Source organism: Petromyzon marinus, chromosome 42 (assembly GCF_048934315.1).
Source record: "Petromyzon marinus isolate PM22_M1 ecotype Great Lakes invasive population chromosome 42, UKy_Petmar_22M1.pri1.0, whole genome shotgun sequence".
NCBI lineage: Eukaryota > Metazoa > Chordata > Hyperoartia > Petromyzontiformes > Petromyzontidae > Petromyzon > Petromyzon marinus.
In genome coordinates, this window is record NC_133708.1 from 2,140,920 (window position 1) to 2,156,343 (window position 15,424).

Genomic DNA, 15,424 nt, shown 5'->3' on the forward strand with positions numbered 1-15,424 from the left:
AACATTACCCATAGACTAACATTACCCATAGACTAACATTACCCATAGACTAACATTGCTCATAGACTAACATTGCCCATATACTGAAATTGCCCATAGATTAACATTACCCATAGTCTAACATTGCCCATAGTCTAACATTACCCATAGACTAACATTACCCATAGACTAACATTACCCATAGACTAACATTACCCATAGACTAACATTACCCATAGACTAACATTGCTCATAGACTAACATTGCCCATATACTGAAATTGCCCATAGATTAACATTGCCCATAGTCTAACATTGCCCATAGTCTAACATTACCCATAGTCTAACATTGCCAATAGTCTAACATTGCCTATAGTCTAACATTGCCAATAGTCTAACATTGCCCAAAGACTAACATTGCCCATAGTCTAACATTGCCCAAAGTCTAACATTGCCCATAGTCTAACATTACCCATAGACTAACATTGCCCAAAGTCTAACATTGCCCAAAGTCTAACATTACCCATAGTCTAACATTGCCCATAGTCTAACATTGCCCAAAGTCTAACATTACCCATAGTCTAACATTGCCCAAAGTCTAACATTACCCATAGTCTAACATTACCCATAGTATAGCTATGCCAATAGTCTAACATTGCCAATAGTCTAACATTGCCCATAGTCTAACATTGCTCGCAGACTAACGTTACCCATAGACTAACATTACCCATAGACAAACATTGCCCATAGACTAACATTACCCATAGACTAACATTACCCATAGACAAACATTGCCCATAGACTAACATTACTCATATACTAACATTGCCCATAGACTAACATTACCCATAGACTAACATTACCCATAGTCTAACATTGCTCGTAGACTAACGTTACCCATAGACTAACATTACCCATAATCTAACATTACCCATAGACTTACATTGCCCATAGACTAACATTGCCCATAGACTAACATTGCCCATAGATTAACATTGCCCATAGTCTAACATTGCCTATAGTCTAAAATTGCCCATAGTCTAACATTGCCCATAGTCTAACATTGCCCATGGTCTAACATTGCCCATAGACTAACATTACCCATAGACTAACATTACCCATAGACTAACATTACCCATAGACTAACATTGCTCATAGACTAACATTGCCCATATACTGAAATTGCCCATAGATTAACATTGCCCATAGTCTAACATTGCCCATAGTCTAACATTACCCACAGTCTAACATTGCCAATAGCCTAACATTGCCCATAGTCTAACATTGCCAATAGTCTAACATTGCCCAAAGACTAACATTGCCCATAGTCTAACATTGCCCAAAGTCTAACATTGCCCATAGTCTAACATTACCCATAGACTAACATTGCCCAAAGTCTAACATTGCCCAAAGTCTAACATTACCCATAGTCTAACATTGCCCATAGTCTAACATTGCCCAAAGTCTAACATTGCCCAAAGTCTAACATTACCCATAGTCTAACATTGCCCATAGTCTAACATTGCCCATAGTCTAACATTGCCCAAAGTCTAACATTGCCCATAGTCTAACATTGCCCATAGTCGAACATTGCCCATAGTCTAACATTGCCCATAGTCTAACATTGCCCATAGTCTAACATTGCCCAAAGTCTAACATTGACCATTGTCTAACATTGACCATAGTCTAACATTACCCATAGTCTAACATTACCCATAGACTAACATTGCCCATAGACTAACATTGCCCATAGACTAACATTGCCCATAGATTAACATTGCCCATAGTCTAACATTGCCTATAGTCTAACATTGCCCATAGTCTAACATTGCCCATAGTCTAACATTGTCCATAGTCTAACATTGCCCATAGACTAACATTACCCATAGACTAACATTACCCATAGACTAACATTACCCATAGACTAACATTGCTCATAGACTAACATTGCCCATATACTGAAATTGCCCATAGATTAACATTACCCATAGTCTAACATTGCCCATAGTCTAACATTACCCATAGACTAACATTACCCATAGACTAACATTGCCCATAGACTAACATTACCCATAGACTAACATTGCCCATAGACTCACATTGCCCATAGACTAACATTGCCCATAGACTAACATTACCCATAGACTAACATTACAAATAGACTAACATTGCTCATAGACTAACATTGCCCATATACTGAAATTGCCCATAGATTAACATTACCCATAGTCTAGCATTGCCCATAGTCTAACATTACCCATAGACTGACATTACCCATAGACAAACATTGCCCATAGACTAACATTACTCAAATACTAACATTGCCCATAGACTAACATTACCCATAGACTAACATTACCCATAGACTCACATTGCCCATAGACTAACATTACCCATAGACTAACATTGCCCATAGACTAACATTACCATAGACTAACATTACCCATAGACTAACATTACCCATAGTCTAACATTGCCCATAGACTAACATTACCCATAATCCAACATTACCCATAGACTTACATTGCCCTTAGACTAACATTGCCCATAGACTAACATTTCTCATAGATTAACATTGCCCATAGTCTAACATTGCCCATAGTCTAACATTGCCCATAGTCTAACATTGCCCATAGTCTAACATTGCCCATAGTCTAACATTGCCCATAGACTAACATTACCCATAGACTAACATTACCCATAGACTAACATTACCCATAGACTAACATTGCTCATAGACTAACATTGCCCATATACTGAAATTGCCCATAGATTAACATTGCCCATAGTCTAACATTGCCCATAGTCTAACATTACCCATAGTCTAACATTGCCAATAGTCTAACATTGCCCATAGTCTAACATTGCCAATAGTCTAACATTGCCCAAAGACTAACATTGCCCATAGTCTAACATTGCCCAAAGTCTAACATTGCCCATAGTCTAACATTACCCATAGACTAACATTGCCCAAAGTCTAACATTGCCCAAAGTCTAACATTACCCATAGTCTAACATTACCCATAGACTAACATTGCCCATAGACAAACATTGCCCATAGACTAACATTACCCATAGACTAACATTGTCCATAGACTAACATTACCCATAGACTAACATTGCCCATATACTAACGTTGCCAATAGACTAACATTGTCCATATACTCACATTGCCCATAGACTAACATTGCCCATATACTAACATTACCCATAGACTAACATTACAAATAGACTAACATTGCTCATAGACTAACATTGCCCATATACTGAAATTGCCCATAGATTAACATTACCCATAGTCTACCATTGCCCATAGTCTAACATTACCCATAGACTGACATTACCCATAGACAAACATTGCCCATAGACTAACATTACTCATATAATAACATTCCCCATAGACTAACATTACCCATAGACTAACATTACCCATAGACTAACATTACCCATAGACAAACATTGCCCATAGACTAACATTACTCATATACTAACATTGCCCATAGACTAACATTACCCATAGACTAACATTACCCATAGTCTAACATTGCTCGTAGACTAACGTTACCCATAGACTAACATTACCCATAGACTAACATTGCCCATAGACTAACATTACCCATAGACTAACATTACCCATAGACAAACATTGCCCATAGACTAACATTACTCATATACTAACATCGCCCATAGACTAACATTACCCATAGACTAACATTACCCATAGTCTAACATTGCTCGTAGACTAACGTTACCCATAGACTAACATTACCCATAATCTAACATTACCCATAGACTTACATTGCCCACAGACTAACATTGCCCATAGACTAACATTGCCCATAGATTAACATTGCCCATAGTCTAACATTGCCTATAGTCTAACATTGCCCATAGTCTAACATTGCCCATAGTCTAACATTGCCCATAGTCTAACATTGCCCATAGACTAACATTACCCATAGACTAACATTACCCATAGACTAACATTACCCATAGACTAACATTGCTCATAGACTAACATTGCCCATATACTGAAATTGCCCATAGATTAACATTGCCCATAGTCTAACATTGCCCATAGTTTAACATTACCCATAGTCTAACATTGCCAATAGTCTAACATTGCCCATAGTCTAACATTGCCAATAGTCTAACATTGCCCAAAGACTAACATTGCCCATAGTCTAACATTGCCCAAAGTCTAACATTGCCCATAGTCTAACATTACCCATAGACTAACATTGCCCAAAGTCTAACATTGCCCAAAGTCTAACATTACCCATAGTCTAACATTGCCCATAGTCTAACATTGCCCAAAGTCTAACATTGCCCAAAGTCTAACATTACCCATAGTCTAACATTGCCCATAGTCTAACATTGCCCATAGTCTAACATTGCCCAAAGTCTAACATTGCCCATAGTCTAACATTGCCCATAGTCTAACATTGCCCATAGTCTAACATTGCCCATAGTCTAACATTGCCCATAGTCTAACATTGCCCAAAGTCTAACATTGCCCATTGTCTAACATTGACCATAGTCTAACATTACCCATAGTCTAACATTACCCATAGACTAACATTGCCCATAGACTAACATTGCCCATAGACTAACATTGCCCATAGATTAACATTCCCCATAGTCTAACATTGCCTATAGTCTAACATTGCCCATAGTCTAACATTGCCCATAGTCTAACATTGTCCATAGTCTAACATTGCCCATAGACTAACATTACCCATAGACTAACATTACCCATAGACTAACATTACCCATAGACTAACATTGCTCATAGACTAACATTGCCCATATACTGAAATTGCCCATAGATTAACATTACCCATAGTCTAACATTGCCCATAGTCTAACATTACCCATAGACTAACATTACCCATAGACTAACATTACCCATAGACTAACATTACCCATAGACTAACATTACCCATAGACTAACATTGCTCATAGACTAACATTGCCCATATACTGAAATTGCCCATAGATTAACATTGCCCATAGTCTAACATTGCCCATAGTCTAACATTACCCATAGTCTAACATTGCCAATAGTCTAACATTGCCCATAGTCTAACATTGCCAATAGTCTAACATTGCCCAAAGACTAACATTGCCCATAGTCTAACATTGCCCAAAGTCTAACATTGCCCATAGTCTAACATTACCCATAGACTAACATTGCCCAAAGTCTAACATTGCCCAAAGTCTAACATTACCCATAGTCTAACATTGCCCATAGTCTAACATTGCCCAAAGTCTAACATTACCCATAGTCTAACATTGCCAATAGTCTAACATTGCCCATAGTCTAACATTGCCCATAGTCTAACATTGCCCAAAGACTAACATTGCCCATAGTCTAACATTGCCCATAGTCTAACATTTCCCATAGTCTAACATTGCCAATAGTCTAACATTGCCCAAAGTCTAACATTACCCATAGTCTAACATTGCCCATAGTCTAACATTACCCATAGTCTAACATTTCCCATAGTATAACATTGCCAATAGTCTAACATTGCCAATAGTCTAACATTGCCCATAGTCTAACATTACCCATAGTCTAACATTGCCCATAGTCTAACATTACCCATAGTATAACATTACCCATAGTATAACATTGCCAATAGTCTAACATTGCCAATAGTCTAACATTGCCCATAGTCTAACATTGCCCATAGTCTAACATTGCCCAAAGTCTAACATTACCCATAGTCTAACATTGCCAATAGTCTAACATTGCCCATAGTCTAACATTGCCCAAAGTCTAACATTGCCCATAGTCTAACATTGCCCATAGTCTAACGTTGCCCATAGTCTAACATTGCCCATAGTCTAACATTGCCCATAGTCTAACATTGCCCAAAGTCTAACATTGCCCATTGTCTAACATTGCCCATAGTCTAACATTACCCATAGTCTAACATTACCCATAGACTAACATTGCCCATAGACTAACATTGCCCATAGACTAACATTGCCCATAGATTAACATTGCCCATAGTCTAACATTGCCTATAGTCCAACATTGCCCATAGTCTAACATTGCCCATAGACTAACAGTACCCATAGACTAACATTACCCATAGACTAACATTACCCATAGACTAACATTGCTAATAGACTAACATTGCCCATATACTGAAATTGCCCATAGATTAACATTACCCATAGTCTAACATTGCCCATAGTCTAACATTACCCATAGACTAACATTACCCATAGACTAACATTGTCCATAGACTAACATTACCCATAGACTAACATTGCCCATATACTAACGTTGCCAATAGACTAACATTGTCCATATACTCACATTGCCCATAGACTAACATTGCCCATAGACTAACATTACCCATAGACTAACATTACAAATAGACTAACATTGCTCATAGACTAACATTGCCCATGTACTGAAATTGCCCATAGATTAACATTACCCATAGACTAACATTACTCATATAATAACATTGCCCATAGACTAACATTACCCATAGACTAACATTACCCATAGACTAACATTACCCATAGACAAACATTGCCCATAGACTAACATTACCCATATACTAACATTGCCCATAGACTAACATTACCCATAGACTAACATTACCCATAGTCTAACATTGCTCGCAGACTAACGTTACCCATAGACTAACATTACCCATAGACTAACATTGCCCATAGACTAACATTACCCATAGACTAACATTACCCATAGACAAACATTGCCCATAGACTAACATTACTCATATACTAACATTGCCCATAGACTAACATTACCCATAGACTAACATTACCCATAGTCTAACATTGCTCGTAGACTAACGTTACCCATAGACTAACATTACCCATAATCTAACATTACCCATAGACTTACATTGCCCATAGACTAACATTGCCCATAGACTAACATTGCCCATAGATTAACATTGCCCATAGTCTAACATTGCCTATAGTCTAACATTGCCCATAGTCTAACATTGCCCATAGTCTAACATTGCCCATGGTCTAACATTGCCCATAGACTAACATTACCCATAGACTAACATTACCCATAGACTAACATTACCCATAGACTAACATTGCTCATAGACTAACATTGCCCATATACTGAAATTGCCCATAGATTAACATTGCCCATAGTCTAACATTGCCCATAGTCTAACATTACCCACAGTCTAACATTGCCAATAGCCTAAGATTGCCCATAGTCTAACATTGCCAATAGTCTAACATTGCCCAAAGACTAACATTGCCCATAGTCTAACATTGCCCAAAGTCTAACATTGCCCATAGTCTAACATTACCCATAGACTAACATTGCCCAAAGTCTAACATTGCCCAAAGTCTAACATTACCCATAGTCTAACATTGCCCATAGTCTAACATTGCCCAAAGTCTAACATTGCCCAAAGTCTAACATTACCCATAGTCTAACATTGCCCATAGTCTAACATTGCCCATAGTCTAACATTGCCCATAGTCTAACATTGCCCATAGTCTAACATTGCCCAAAGTCTAACATTGACCATTGTCTAACATTGACCATAGTCTAACATTACCCATAGTCTAACATTACCCATAGACTAACATTGCCCATAGACTAACATTGCCCATAGACTAACATTGCCCATAGATTAACATTGCCCATAGTCTAACATTGCCTATAGTCTAACATTGCCCATAGTCTAACATTGCCCATAGTCTAACATTGTCCATAGTCTAACATTGCCCATAGACTAACATTACCCATAGACTAACATTACCCATAGACTAACATTACCCATAGACTAACATTGCCCATAGACTAACATTACCCATAGACTAACATTACAAATAGACTAACATTGCTCATAGACTAACATTGCCCATATACTGAAATTGCCCATAGATTAACATTACCCATAGTCTAGCATTGCCCATAGTCTAACATTACCCATAGACTGACATTACCCATAGACAAACATTGCCCATAGACTAACATTACTCAAATACTAACATTGCCCATAGACTAACATTACCCATAGACTAACATTACCCATAGACTCACATTGCCCATAGACTAACATTACCCATAGACTAACATTGCCCATAGACTAACATTACCCATAGACTAACATTACCCATAGACTAACATTACCCATAGTCTAACATTGCCCATAGACTAACATTACCCATAATCCAACATTACCCATAGACTTACATTGCCCATAGACTAACATTGCCCATAGACTAACATTGCTCATAGATTAACATTGCCCATAGTCTAACATTGCCCATAGTCTAACATTGCCCATAGTCTAACATTGCCCATAGTCTAACATTGCCCATAGTCTAACATTGCCCATAGACTAACATTACCCATAGACTAACATTACCCATAGACTAACATTACCCATAGACTAACATTGCTCATAGACTAACATTGCCCATATACTGAAATTGCCCATAGATTAACATTGCCCATAGTCTAACATTGCCCATAGTCTAACATTACCCATAGTCTAACATTGCCAATAGTCTAACATTGCCCATAGTCTAACATTGCCAATAGTCTAACATTGCCCAAAGACTAACATTGCCCATAGTCTAACATTGCCCAAAGTCTAACATTGCCCATAGTCTAACATTACCCATAGACTAACATTGCCCAAAGTCTAACATTGCCCAAAGTCTAACATTACCCATAGTCTAACATTACCCATAGACTAACATTGCCCATAGACAAACATTGCCCATAGACTAACATTACTCATATACTAACATTGCCCATAGACTAACATTACCCATAGACTAACATTACCCATAGTCTAACATTGCTCGTAGACTAACGTTACCCATAGACTAACATTACCCATAATCTAACATTACCCATAGACTTACATTGCCCATAGACTAACATTGCCCATAGACTAACATTGCCCATAGATTAACATTGCCCATAGTCTAACATTGCCTATAGTCTAACATTGCCCATAGTCTAACATTGCTCATAGTCTAACATTGCCCATAGTCTAACATTGCCCATAGACTAACATTACCCATAGACTAACATTACCCATAGACTAACATTACCCATAGACTAACATTGCTCATAGACTAACATTGCCCATATACTGAAATTGCCCATAGATTAACATTGCCCATAGTCTAACATTGCCCATAGTCTAACATTACCCACAGTCTAACATTGCCAATAGTCTAACATTGCCCAAAGACTAACATTGCCCAAAGTCTAACATTGCCCAAAGTCTAACATTACCCATAGTCTAACATTGCCCATAGTCTAACATTGCCCAAAGTCTAACATTGCCCAAAGTCTAACATTACCCATAGTCTAACATTGCCCATAGTCTAACATTGCCCATAGTCTAACATTGCCCAAAGTCTAACATTGCCCATAGTCTAACATTGCCCATAGTCTAACATTGCCCATAGTCTAACATTGCCCATAGTCTAACATTGCCCATAGCCTAACATTGCCCAAAGTCTAACATTGACCATTGTCTAACATTGACCATAGTCTAACATTACCCATAGTCTAACATTACCCATAGACTAACATTGCCCATAGACTAACATTGCCCATAGACTAACATTACCCATAGACTAACATTGCTCATAGACTAACATTGCCCATAGTCTAACATTGCCCATAGTCTAACATTGCCCATAGTCTAACATTGCCCAAAGTCTAACATTGACCATTGTCTAACATTGACCATAGTCTAACATTACCCAAAGTCTAACATTGCCCATAGTCTAACATTGCCCATAGTCTAACATTGCCCAAAGTCTAACATTGCCTATAGTCTAACATTGCCCATAGTCTAACATTGCCCATAGTCTAACATTGCCCATAGTCTAACATTGCCCATAGTCTAACATTGCCCAAAGTCTAACATTGACCATTGTCTAACATTGACCATAGTCTAACATTACCCATAGTCTAACATTACCCATAGACTAACATTGCCCATAGATTAACATTGCCCATAGTCTAACATTGCCTATAGTCTAACATTGCCCATAGTCTAACATTGCCCATAGTCTAACATTGTCCATAGTCTAACATTGCCCATAGACTAACATTACCCATAGACTAACATTACCCATAGACTAACATTACCCATAGACTAACATTGCTCATAGACTAACATTGCCCATATACTGAAATTGCCCATAGATTAACATTACCCATAGTCTAACATTGCCCATAGTCTAACATTACCCATAGACTAACATTACCCATAGACTAACATTGCCCATAGACTAACATTACCCATAGACTAACATTGCCCATAGACTCACATTGCCCATAGACTAACATTGCCCATAGACTAACATTACCCATAGACTAACATTACAAATAGACGAACATTGCTCATAGACTAACATTGCCCATATACTGAAATTGCCCATAGATTAACATTACCCATAGTCTAGCATTGCCCATAGTCTAACATTACCCATATACTGACATTACCCATAGACAAACATTGCCCATAGACTAACATTACCCATAATCCAACATTACCCATAGACTTACATTGCCCATAGACTAACATTTCCCATAGACTAACATTGCTCATAGATTAACATTGCCCATAGTCTAACATTGCCTATAGTCTAACATTGCCCATAGTCTAACATTGCCCATAGTCTAACATTGCCCATAGTCTAACATTGCCCATAGACTAACATTACCCATAGACTAACATTACCCATAGACTAACATTACCCATAGACTAACATTGCTCATAGACTAACATTGCCCATATACTGAAATTGCCCATAGATTAACATTGCCCATAGTCTAACATTGCCCATAGTCTAACATTACCCATAGTCTAACATTGCCAATAGTCTAACATTGCCCATAGTCTAACATTGCCAATAGTCTAACATTGCCCAAAGACTAACATTGCCCATAGTCTAACATTGCCCAAAGTCTAACATTGCCCATAGTCTAACATTACCCATAGACTAACATTGCCCAAAGTCTAACATTGCCCAAAGTCTAACATTACCCATAGTCTAACATTGCCCATAGTCTAACATTGCCCAAAGTCTAACATTACCCATAGTCTAACATTGCCCAAAGTCTAACATTACCCATAGTCTAACATTACCCATAGTATAACTATGCCAATAGTCTAACATTGCCAATAGTCTAACATTGCCCATAGTCTAACATTGCCCATAGTCTAACATTGCCCAAAGTCTAACATCACCCATAGTTAACATTGCCAATAGTCTAACATTGCCCATAGTCTAACATTGCCCAAAGTCTAACATTGCCCAAAGACTAACATTGCCCATAGTCTAACATTGCCCATAGTCTAACATTGCCCATAGTCTAACATTGCCCATAGTCTAACATTGCAAATAGTCTAACATTGCCCAAAGACTAACATTGCCCATAGTCTAACATTGCCCATAGTCTAACATTTCCCATAGTCTAACATTGCCAATAGTCTAACATTGCCCAAAGACTAACATTGCCCATAGTCTAATATTGCCCAAAGTCTAACATTGCCCATAGTCTAAGATTACCCATAGACTAACATTGCCCAAAGTCTAACATTGCCCAAAGTCTAACATTACCCTTAGTCTAACATTGCCCATAGTCTAACATTGCCCAAAGTCTAACATTACCCATAGTCTAACATTGCCCATAGTCTAACATTACCCATAGTCTAACATTACCCATAGTATAACATTGCCAATAGTCTAACATTGCCAATAGTCTAACATTGCCCATAGTCTAACATTACCCATAGTCTAACATTGCCCATAGTCTAACATTACCCATAGTCTAACATTACCCATAGTATAACATTGCCAATAGTCTAACATTGCCAATAGTCTAACATTGCCCATAGTCTAACATTGCCCATAGTCTAACATTGCCCAAAGTCTAACATTACCCATAGTCTAACATTGCCAATAGTCTAACATTGCCCATAGTCTAACATTGCCCAAGTCTAACATTGCCCATAGTCTAACATTGCCCATAGTCTAACGTTGCCCATAGTCTAACATTGCCCATAGTCTAACATTGCCCATAGTCTAACATTGCCCAAAGTCTAACATTGCCCATTGTCTAACATTGCCCATAGTCTAACATTACCCATAGTCTAACATTACCCATAGACTAACATTGCCCATAGACTAGCATTGCCCATAGACTAACATTGCCCATAGATTAACATTGCCCATAGTCTAACATTGCCTATAGTCCAACATTGCCCATAGTCTAACATTGCCCATAGACTAACAGTACCCATATACTAACATTACCCATAGACTAACATTACCCATAGACTAACATTGCTCATAGACTAACATTGCCCATATACTGAAATTGCCCATAGATTAACATTACCCATAGTCTAACATTGCCCATAGTCTAACATTACCCATAGACTAACATTACCCATAGACTAACATTGTCCATAGACTAACATTACCCATAGACTAACATTGCCCATATACTAACGTTGCCAATAGACTAACATTGTCCATATACTCACATTGCCCATAGACTAACATTGCCCATATACTAACATTACCCATAGACTAACATTACAAATAGACTAACATTGCTCATAGACTAACATTGCCCATATACTGAAATTGCCCATAGATTAACATTACCCATAGTCTACCATTGCCCATAGTCTAACATTACCCATAGACTGACATTACCCATAGACAAACATTGCCCATAGACTAACATTACTCATATAATAACATTCCCCATAGACTAACATTACCCATAGACTAACATTACCCATAGACTAACATTACCCATAGACAAACATTGCCCATAGACTAACATTGCCCATAGACTAACATTACCCATAGACTAACATTACCCATAGACTAACATTACCCATAGTCTAACATTGCCCATAGACTAACATTACCCATAATCCAACATTACCCATAGACTTACATTGCCCATAGACTAACATTGCCCATAGACTAACATTGCTCATAGATTAACATTGCCCATAGTCTAACATTGCCTATAGTCTAACATTGCCCATAGTCTAACATTGCCCATAGTCTAACATTGCCCATAGTCTAACATTGCCCATAGACTAACATTACCCATAGACTAACATTACCCATAGACTAACATTACCCATAGACTAACATTGCTCATAGACTAACATTGCCCAAATACTGAAATTGCCCATAGATTAACATTGCCCATAGTCTAACATTGCCCATAGTCTAACATTACCCATAGTCTAACATTGCCAATAGTCTAACATTGCCCATAGTCTAACATTGCCAATAGTCTAACATTGCCCAAAGACTAACATTGCCCATAGTCTAACATTGCCCAAAGTCTAACATTACCCATAGTCTAACATTGCCCATAGTCTAACATTGCCCAAAGTCTAACATTACCCATAGTCTAACATTGCCCAAAGTCTAACATTACCCATAGTCTAACATTACCCATAGTATAACTATGCCAATAGTCTAACATTGCCAATAGTCTAACATTGCCCATAGTCTAACATTGCCCATAGTCTAACATTGCCCAAAGTCTAACATTACCCATAGTTAACATTGCCAATAGTCTAACATTGCCCATAGTCTAACATTGCCCAAAGTCTAACATTGCCCAAAGACTAACATTGCCCATAGTCTAACATTGCCCATAGTCTAACATTGCCCATAGTCTAACATTGCCCATAGTCTAACATTGCAAATAGTCTAACATTGCCCAAAGACTAACATTGCCCATAGTCTAACATTGCCCATAGTCTAACATTTCCCATAGTCTAACATTGCCAATAGTCTAACATTGCCCAAAGACTAACATTGCCCATAGTCTAATATTGCCCAAAGTCTAACATTGCCCATAGTCTAAGATTACCCATAGACTAACATTGCCCAAAGTCTAACATTGCCCAAAGTCTAACATTACCCTTAGTCTAACATTGCCCATAGTCTAACATTGCCCAAAGTCTAACATTACCCATAGTCTAACATTGCCCATAGTCTAACATTACCCATAGTCTAACATTACCCATAGTATAACATTGCCAATAGTCTAACATTGCCAATAGTCTAACATTGCCCATAGTCTAACATTACCCATAGTCTAACATTGCCCATAGTCTAACATTACCCATAGTCTAACATTACCCATAGTATAACATTGCCAATAGTCTAACATTGCCAATAGTCTAACATTGCCCATAGTCTAACATTGCCCATAGTCTAACATTGCCCAAAGTCTAACATTACCCATAGTCTAAAATTGCCAATAGTCTAACATTGCCCATAGTCTAACATTGCCCAAGTCTAACATTGCCCATAGTCTAACATTGCCCATAGTCTAACGTTGCCCATAGTCTAACATTGCCCATAGTCTAACATTGCCCATAGTCTAACATTGCCCAAAGTCTAACATTGCCCATTGTCTAACATTGCCCATAGTCTAACATTACCCATAGTCTAACATTACCCATAGACTAACATTGCCCATAGACTAACATTGCCCATAGACTAACATTGCCCATAGATTAACATTGCCCATAGTCTAACATTGCCTATAGTCCAACATTGCCCATAGTCTAACATTGCCCATAGACTAACAGTACCCATATACTAACATTACCCATAGACTAACATTACCCATAGACTAACATTGCTCATAGACTAACATTGCCCATATACTGAAATTGCCCATAGATTAACATTACCCATAGTCTAACATTGCCCATAGTCTAACATTACCCATAGACTAACATTACCCATAGACTAACATTGTCCATAGACTAACATTACCCATAGACTAACATTGCCCATATACTAACGTTGCCAATAGACTAACATTGTCCATATACTCACATTGCCCATAGACTAACATTGCCCATATACTAACATTACCCATAGACTAACATTACAAATAGACTAACATTGCTCATAGACTAACATTGCCCATATACTGAAATTGCCCATAGATTAACATTACCCATAGTCTACCATTGCCCATAGTCTAACATTGCCCATAGACTGACATTACCCATAGACAAACATTGCCCATAGACTAACATTACTCATATAATAACATTCCCCATAGACTAACATTACCCATAGACTAACATTACCCATAGACTAACATTACCCATAGACAAACATTGCCCATAGACTAACATTACTCATATACTAACATTGCCCATAGACTAACATTACCCATAGACTAACATTACCCATAGTCTAACATTGCTCGTAGACTAACGTTACCCATAGACTAACATTACCCATAGACAAACATTGCCCATAGACTAACATTACCCATAGACTAACATTACCCATAGACAAACATTGCCCATAGACTAACATTACTCATATACTAACATTGCCCATAGACTAACATTACCCATAGACTAACATTACCC